General features: G+C 35.8%; 1 long non-coding RNA gene across 1 annotated transcript in view; it reads left to right on the top strand.

The window, feature by feature from the left end:
* Positions 1 to 3,285: 3,285 nt before the first annotated feature.
* The window catches only part of LOC138241758 (uncharacterized), a 242,914-nt gene continuing 237,235 nt past the window's right edge, over positions 3,286 to 8,964 (top strand). Inside the window, exons 1-2 of the long non-coding RNA XR_011191027.1 lie at positions 3,286 to 3,872; positions 5,673 to 5,742. This is a non-coding gene — a long non-coding RNA (uncharacterized lncRNA). The remainder of the gene's footprint in view (positions 3,873 to 5,672; positions 5,743 to 8,964) is intronic.

Raw genomic sequence — 8,964 nt, 5'->3', positions numbered from 1 at the left:
ATAAAAACTTTAAATACGGAAAGAAAAACGGAAACGCGGAAAAATGCGAGCTTGCGGATTGTTAAAGCAGGTAAACTACAGTACACTGTTTAAGAACCTTATTTACCGTTGGCAAAAGAGCTGACACGTATTATGTGTAGAGAAAAGGCTGCTAAACAGCTCGACATGCTGCCCCCCTCTCCCTGAAAGACACAGTCATTCATAGAATTATTGAAATGAAGGATTATATCAAAAGTACACTGAGTCTGTAGTCGATTTGGCCAATTTGCTCGTTTACTTTAGATACAAGTTTGAGGGTATGTCCCATGAAGACTTTCTGTTCTGTAAACCGCTACCAACAGGAACTACAGGAGAGCACATATTTCAGCTTCTGAATGAATTTATCGAAGAGAATAGCCTCGACTGGATAAAATGCGTCTGAGTTTGTACAGACGGTGCTAGAGCAATGACAAGCCGACATAACGGTGTAGTTGCAAGAATTAGAGAGGTTGCTCCAGAAATTAATGTACGCATTACAACATCCACCGCGAGACCTTTGCCGTCAAGAAAATGCCTGACGATTTAATATCTGTTAGACTCTGTTGTGAATTGTATCAAGGCTCGAAAAATTAATTCACATCTGCTTTGCTCAACTAAACAGGCTCATCCCTCTCACTGAAATGGTACTTTTTTATTAGTTGTTGTTAATGTTTTTTTTTCCTGTCAAACACTTTGAGAAGCCACGTTATTACAATATTTATTATATGTATGTGTGTGTGCACGCACGCTCATGTTGGTCATTGAGAATTTCTGGGGTCCCTATAAGAAGATGACTTGTAGGTTGTACTTGGATGCTTTGGTTGGGTTAGGGGTGGTACTTGGTCCAAAAAGTTTGAGAACCACTGCACTAGACTTTAAAAGAGGCCAGACGCTGGTATTGCCCAATTTCAATGTATTGCACAACTACAAACGACACCTAACATGATTATACAGCAGATGGCAGCAGTCTAACGTGTTGGTATTACCAGTGTTCATTGGAGATAAGAACACAAATTATTTAACGTGGATTTTTAAACGTTTCCTAATTAAGTTCAGTAGTTAAATGGACAAAATGATTTATATAATATGTATTGTGTGTACACAGTATATTGAGACGAAGTGAACATAAACGCATGTACATTTATTAAACGAAAGCTGGAAAACTGTCCGCTAGAGGGCACTAATGATGTCCTACATAAGTAAAAACAAATCAAGCGTTTTGATCCGTATCGATGAACATTGAGTTGGCACTAATAGACTTCCACTGGAAGTCTAGAAAAATACCACTTCTGATTATTTTCTAAATGGGAAATGTCTTCTTTCTCAGTTTTCCCGTTTTCTGCAGAAAATTGTATGCTCTTGAGATTTATTTGAAAGTGTAATGTGCAGTTTTAATTTGAAAAGGGACTAGTTCCAGAGGAGAAAACATCCATAAAAGCTCCTAGGCCTCCGTTTTAAAATGTGACACTGATCCACATAAATTTTTGTCCTGGAACCCTGGTGGCTTGTTCATGGCTTTACTGATACTGTTTTCTTTGATATCCCATGTTTTCAATGTAATTTAAAAATGGAATGTTCGTTTTTGGATAAAAGCAACAAGCAGGAGGTTGCTGATGGTGGTGGGACTGCTCCCTTCTTTAAATATAAATACAGTACTTTATTGTCCACTGCTATGGAAATGTGTCTGGCTTCTCCCACAGAAGTCCAAAACAGAAGCAAAACAATAAAACCAAAATAAAACATGTAAAACAATTAATCCTGATCCCTGCAAGAAATTTGCCTGATATGCGCTTGCCTGACGTTTTACAGTTAAATGTGTTGCATATCTTTTGGGACGCTCAGGGTATGAACTGAGATATCTCCTGAAAGTGTATCAGTACTAGTCACAAAACCTCAACGTAAACTGCCGTTTTCTTGTTCGCCTACGTAACTTCAGTACCAAAGAATACACATGAGGAAAAAGAAAATATAATTTCTGCTCCAACATACTTTCCCAACAGGAATAGGCTATTCTCTTTCAAGTCATTTCAAGACCCTGGATGATTTCGAATTCTTCCTGAAGTAATGAATTTTCATGTTACATGCCTCTGTTTCGAAAGAATAATAGCAATATATGACGCTGGTATGAAAATGGAAACAACTGGAAACTAGTTATAATAGTAACTTACTTTAATTGAAATTTCTTTCTCTTATATTTTTCTTCGCTCGTTTAATGGAGCAAACAGCTCCACTTTGAATTTTTTAAGAGGAAATTTGTGACAGAATCATGTTAGATTTGATTTCTGACTATGTGGTTTAAACAATGATCTCTGCTCAGACTTCTAAAAATATTGCTACCGACATCACCTTTGCGTACAAAGTTCGCTAGCGTTCAGTTCTTTGTGAAAGACTTCCGAAATTCCTTCCCGTCTATGAAAGTCTACATCACACTTTTTGAGATACGATTTTTAAGGTTTATTTTAATAGCACTTCCAAGCAGGCGCACTGGTGGGAAACAGCGGGGATGCCTACGTCCGTCTGGCGATTTATCTTACATCGGGAGTGGGGGATGGATACATTTAAGCTTTTGGATAAAGGGTTCATGCATCAAGGAAATGCTGTTTTGCAACTTTCATTAAAAAATTCGATTTTCTGAAAGTTTGCTGTATTCAATGAACCTAAAGGGTACAGAAAATAAATACTACTGGTCGTTTAAAATCTGATGTTTTAATTAACTTTTGCTACCAATACGTGCATTGATTCTGAAATGTATGGCGATTGTGTAAAAGATTAAACAACTTTTATAAATACAAATATGTACATATATAATCAAATGAAAATCTTTCATCAAATGAAGACTTTTCATTAACTTAATTCGAATAATAAATAATATGTACGTGCAGCGGAGAAACGAGAAATAAAAAGGCTGTTACTTTTCCAGAAAAGGTCAAAGTGACGATCGGGATTGCAGTTTTCCAAATTCATTACTGTTTTTATGTTATTTAGTTATTTAATACAGAGAACACATGTGTTTCTTCAATCTGTACTGTAGAACGTATCCAATAATACAATCTTTAAAATGTGCTGCTATTTAGTTTGCGAAATACCTGGAATACGGAATAGACTTATTTTTTATAGAAGTTATATGATAACAGTGTGGGAATTATGTAGAAGGGAACATCTGATTTTATTTTTCTACTCCTTCCCCACGTGGTTGTCGGGGCGGTCGCATCACCAACTGGCCAGACTTCTAATTTTGCATAAAGTAAATTGACTGGCTCTGGTTCTACTTCACTTGAGCGAAAGCTTAACCTGAGTGATCAGACACAGCTTCACTCATATAATTCCAAATTTCTCACAGCTGGTTAGAATACCCAGAGTCAGAACTGAGCGCAGTGCGGAGCTCTGCGTGTTACAAACTCTTGATCTCTGCAGCCAGCGCGACAAATTCATTTAAAAAAAGTAATCTTACATTTTTTCTAACATTTGTTTAAAGTTCCGAAGTCAAAAGTTACAAAGACATTCCTCCAGAAGGAAAGATATCAGCGCCAGTTTATCCTGAAATCACCGCAATGATGGATTCTACAGAGAAATTAAACGGAGAAAAAAACGCAGAGATTCACAAAAGTGCCCACAGATCTCTCCTGTTTAGATGTTTGGTGGCGCTACCTACAGTTCTGTGTTTCATATTATCACTGAGCTCCTTAGCATTTTGTTTTTTTGTGAGTTTCAAAGCATACCAGTTGGAAAACAGGGTGAACGATTTGGAGATGGAAAAAAGATCTGTATTTCATCCTTCAGAAACCACAATCATCGGAGAAGATGGAAACGTATTACCTGTACTTCAAGATACGATTGAAAGACTCATACAAGAGGTAATGGTTTAATTTTATAATGGTGAATGATTTGTAGCATCACATATATTAAATATATTTCGTAAATGCAGTCACGTGCATTTTGTGATGTGATCAAATATAGTTATCCATAAAGGAACATCGAAAGGTACTTGGAAGATTAGCCTTTTCTACTTTAAAAGAAGTAGTTAATCGATTAATATGACCTCACCTGACAGATGCGATTTGCTTATGTTTCAGAACGCGAGCTAACTTAATTCTTCCAGTTCTGTGAGGGTAAAAACCTTGATGTGATATTGGCAATTAACTTAAGCCCTGTAAACCTGTAAAACCCTTTTACAGTAACATTTCATTAAGAGTAGCTTGTTTTGCATACATTTAAAATTTAACCATCTCCACTGTAGTTCATTATGCAAACATTCGCTTATCTACATGGCCTGCATAAATGTTAAGCCAGGGTCACCGGAGTTCTCTAAAATTCGTAATCCATAATTCATTCAACTGTGTAAAGCAAATATTCGGGCATCTGTTTTATATAGCATCTTTGTCAAGTACGCTTAAAAATCAGTACCTTTAAGATCAAATTATCTGTGTTATCGGGTGATAGCGTATTAAGCAAAAATTGCAGATGGGAAAAGCTATTTCTGCAAGATATGTAGTATGTGCTATAAAGGCTGCGAACATCGCAGATTATGAAACTATCTGTATTTTTTAATGTCTTTGCGGAATACCTGCATATAGTTTATAACAGAATTAAGAAATTTAGAGAGAGGAGCAAAATGGTGCGAGCGCACAACCGATTGAGGGCCTATGATCTCATTATTCACCCTCATGTAATGTACATCAATTCATAGGGTTTTGGCGCACCTGACACGTTTATGCATAAGAGCGCTAATTTAACAAAACATCAAATGTCAAAAGGAATGGTAGATATCACTGAACGTAACCCGTACTGTTTCCATAAAAAACATTGAAGTTATGTAGTGCCTATCAGTAGTTGGTAAAGCTACTTGAAGTTCAGTAGCATGAGTTCGAAATCCTGGATAGGCCAATTTTTTATTTAAATATTTTGACTTTTATACTCAAAAGTATTAAGCTGTTTACAAGCATGTTATGATTGTTATTTTAAATGTTTGTTTGAGTGATAGATTTCTCCTTATCTTAACATGAATACTAGAAACATGCTATAAAATCATTTAGGGCTTGACAACAACAGATTAATCTTTGTTGCAGAGACATAATTGGCCTGTATCTTATAGTATAAGAATGAAAATGTAACACCTTTATAAGTTTATGGAATATCTAAGGAAATTCTACTGTTGATAAAGCTGATGTCACTACTATTAAATACAGTGTTTTCAATTTAAGGAGTTTCAGTAATTGCATTAGTATTGTCCAAGTGATGTTTACACAACAGACAAATTTGTGTTTATTTGTATTTTATTCTTCATTAGTCTAAATTATTATTATTGAACACTGGCTTTTTTAATGAAGTAATAATGGAAGACCTACTGTATGGTATGCGAAAAGTGGTCTAACACTTAACACAGTAAATTGTTCAGCGTGTTAAGTGGTGCTGTAAAACAAGTTTAAAAAGATAAACCTTTACTGAATCTCTTCTCGTACATTATACAGAACTTTACATCGTTTCATTACAGTAAATGTATTGGTAATGTTTGTGTTTATATTGTTTGCTTAATATTACTCAATATTAATCACACAAACTTGTAATGTGATCATTTGATTTATAAGTTAATGACTAAAAATATTACAGCACAGCAAAACTTTTTATCCTCTTTAAAGAGCTATTTTTCTCCACAGAGGTTAAATGAAGCGATGCCTAAGCTACGACCTGTAAGAGATGTGGACCGAGAGTGTTCCTGCCCTCCAGGTACTGTATGTCAAATGTTATGGGCTTGGTGTGCTAGTTGTATTCTAGACACCAACTGGTGTTTGTTTAATGGTGAGGCAGACAGGTGGCGTGAATTCAGCAGTATACAGTAGATGGTGAATTATTTCTGATACAGTTAAAAAGGAATCAGATACCATTCCAAACATTTAAAACCACAAATTACATGGCCATTGGCAATTCCAGCTCTATCTCTACCCAGTTCTATCAGTAACTTGCCTTAATGCTGTGATAATGTCAATGGAGATGGAGACTTTTGTTAGCTGAGAAATAATGTAAGTCTGAAGAATTTTATTATTTTTACTTTCTTTGTATGGGATGATTTGGCAAAGAAAAGGTGAAGTTTTAAATAACTTGTTTTTTTAGAGTAATTCATATCTGGGAATGAAGGGCAGATGTTATGGAGTAATTTGCCTCCGTTGTCTAGCACTGATTGTTCATTTGGAGTCAAAATTCCTTGGGTCCTCATTCTTAATTTACCTGTGAAGAGTCACTGACAGACAATGAAATACCTAATAGGGAAAAAATGCACTCTGAGATGCTATATTTTTAGTTACATTTACATTTTATATTCTGCTTTTATAGAGATGAGGTTGAAGGCCAACAATTTAACATGAACGGCCATTTCTTTCCTATTTGTGTATGGTCATTTTATCATAAATCAGAAATCTTTGTGAAAAGATTAATATTTTTAGAAGAATTGCAGTACTCATTCAAGATGTGGTTTATTGTATGTGAGAGTACACATCAGTGAGCCAGAGCCAGAACTCTAGGGCACAGGGGACAAGTCAGAGATGCCAGCCTGTGATGGGGCACTCAATATACCAATTTTATAACTATAACTTGGTGAGAGGTTTTTAAGGAAAGTTCATACTTACGTGTACATCTGTCATTTATACAAACCAATTTGTGCATTAGCACATTATATTGAATGCTTCTGTAGTCATTACAGGATCACAACACAAAATCTCTTCTATGCATTCTATACAAAAATAACTCAAATGAAAAAAACAGGCACATTTTGATATTTATTGCAACTTTAACAGTTGTACTGAATAATTTGAAAGTTGATATTCCTGTTATTGGAATGTTGGCACACTACCCTGTACAATTGGAGTGTGATCATTTTTTTGCATGATGTACAACTTTTGTAAGTCAAAAGGGCAATCTATGCCGTTCCATTAAAAACAAAATGTTCAAACAGGTTGTTTAAGTGTGTCTTTTATTTTCAATAGTAATTATGATAATTCCATCCTTCATGCTGTTAAGTTGAGTTTGTGCAATGAAACAGCTTGTGACTAAATCCCCTGGCTGTCAGATAAGAAGGTGGAGGTGTTCTCTGTTTTAGACACCAGAAGTATTAGATGTGAAAGTTTTTCTTCTCTCTTCATCTCTCTGCCCCAGGTACTATAAGCATGTAATATGAGTTGACAGCTACACTGATGGTTAGTTTAAGATTTAAGTCAACATGTCATAGCAGGGGAGAAGGTAGGTAACTGGCTGAGTACACCAGAGAATTAGGGGCAAGAGTCTTCACCTTCATGGCTGTTCTTCACTCCAAAACAAAATTCTAATAAACTGAAAAGGTTGACTGTGTTGCTTGGGCCATACTGTTGCCTTAGTATTTGAGCTGTCTGTTTCAGAACTGGTCCCCAATGAACTTCAAAGTGATTTGATGATTGGTCTAATGGTCCATGAATCCATTGACGCTCACAGGCATCTGTATGACTAAACTATTTACATTCTAAGATACAGGGGAGGCCCTCACTCATTCTTTGCTTTGTGGGTGAACAGTTCTCCCTCACATACTGTAGGAACATGCATATCAGTGGAATGGGGAGTTATGGCTCTCCCATTGCTCCAAATGGTTGGCTCAAAATAACATTTCCTAAATTAGATTATCCACACCAAATGGACAATGCTGTAACACCGCTCCTGCTGATAGTATTGAGTCCTGCATGTGTGCACTCCGGGAAGTGGTAAGTCTTTTGTAAAAAGACAAAGATCTTCCAGTTCACTGAGACTAACACAGCATTCTTTGGAACTTGCAGTTTCCAGACTCCTCTTGCATCCTGGACAAAGCACTTTTTCATTGATGATGACTCAGTTTTCAACATTTGTAAAAGTGCACAGAACTGTTTTTTTTTTAGTAAGTGGAAATCCAAACTAAACTCATGTTTTAACTGATTTAAAGTTAAAACTGCAACTATAAAGAACCGTTTAGCCTATTTTGGTAATGCCTGGGCTTACACTGAGTTTTGGAACTTGATCCATTTGTGCTAGTAAGATATTTTTTGGAGATTTTGTAAAAGAGTTAGAAAGCTTGTCAATTTGCATTTTCCCTGGATCAGTTTGAGTGCCTTTTAACAACTGGTCATCAATCAGAGCTCCATAATGATCTCAAGGTTGCCTTTCTGTATGTTTTTGTCATGTGTTTGTCTCCACAGTCATCTCAGCATGAGGTAACCTTGCAAATCTTCAGTCACAAGTCTGCTGGCTTTTATCATTTGGTTTGTTTTTGTTCTGAAAGAGACTGGCTCTGGTGCAGCCAACAAGAGAGTCGTGATTAAAAAAACAACAACATGCAAATGAATGAGGAACATCAAGCCTGAGAATGACAGTCCTGCAGTCTTATTCACAGCAGCAGCTGAGGCTGTAATCGCTGTGGACAGAATAGCTTTACAGCATGTAATGTGAGTCATGTTGCTGAAACAGAGATGGTTTGGAGGTTATCGCTTTTATCTTTTTATAGATTAGTACATATGGCCACATATAGTTGTTATAAGGCTTCTTGTGAAGCTTTAAAAGCTTTGGTATTTGTTTCTAAATGTAATTTGATTTTGAAGTTTCATATGAATTTTATTGTATTAAAGCTCACCTAACTTCTTTGGCTTAAAAAAAAATACAGTTGGTTGCTGCTCAACAGTTGGCAGGCATTATGCCTTTAATGTGAACCATAGTATAAATCTAATATCAACTTTCTTTTTTTTAAAGACTACTTTTTTAATAAAATGGTTTGTGCTCTTTTAGGGTATTAGACCTATATCTAGTAAAATATGTAATTTAAAATGAAATGCAATCATAATCTTCATCATCTTCATCAAATGAACCTTATCAGTTTGTTTAAAAAGGAAAACTAAATAGAACTCATTTTCTGCAACTACACATGCGAGTCTGAGTGTTTATTGCAGCTCAGGCATTCAA

Source organism: Lepisosteus oculatus, chromosome 11 (genome assembly GCF_040954835.1).
Source record: "Lepisosteus oculatus isolate fLepOcu1 chromosome 11, fLepOcu1.hap2, whole genome shotgun sequence".
In the NCBI taxonomy this organism is placed as follows: Eukaryota; Metazoa; Chordata; class Actinopteri; order Semionotiformes; family Lepisosteidae; genus Lepisosteus; species Lepisosteus oculatus.
The sequence above is the reverse complement of the archived record's forward strand: the minus strand, read 5'-3'. Positions and strand labels throughout refer to the sequence as shown.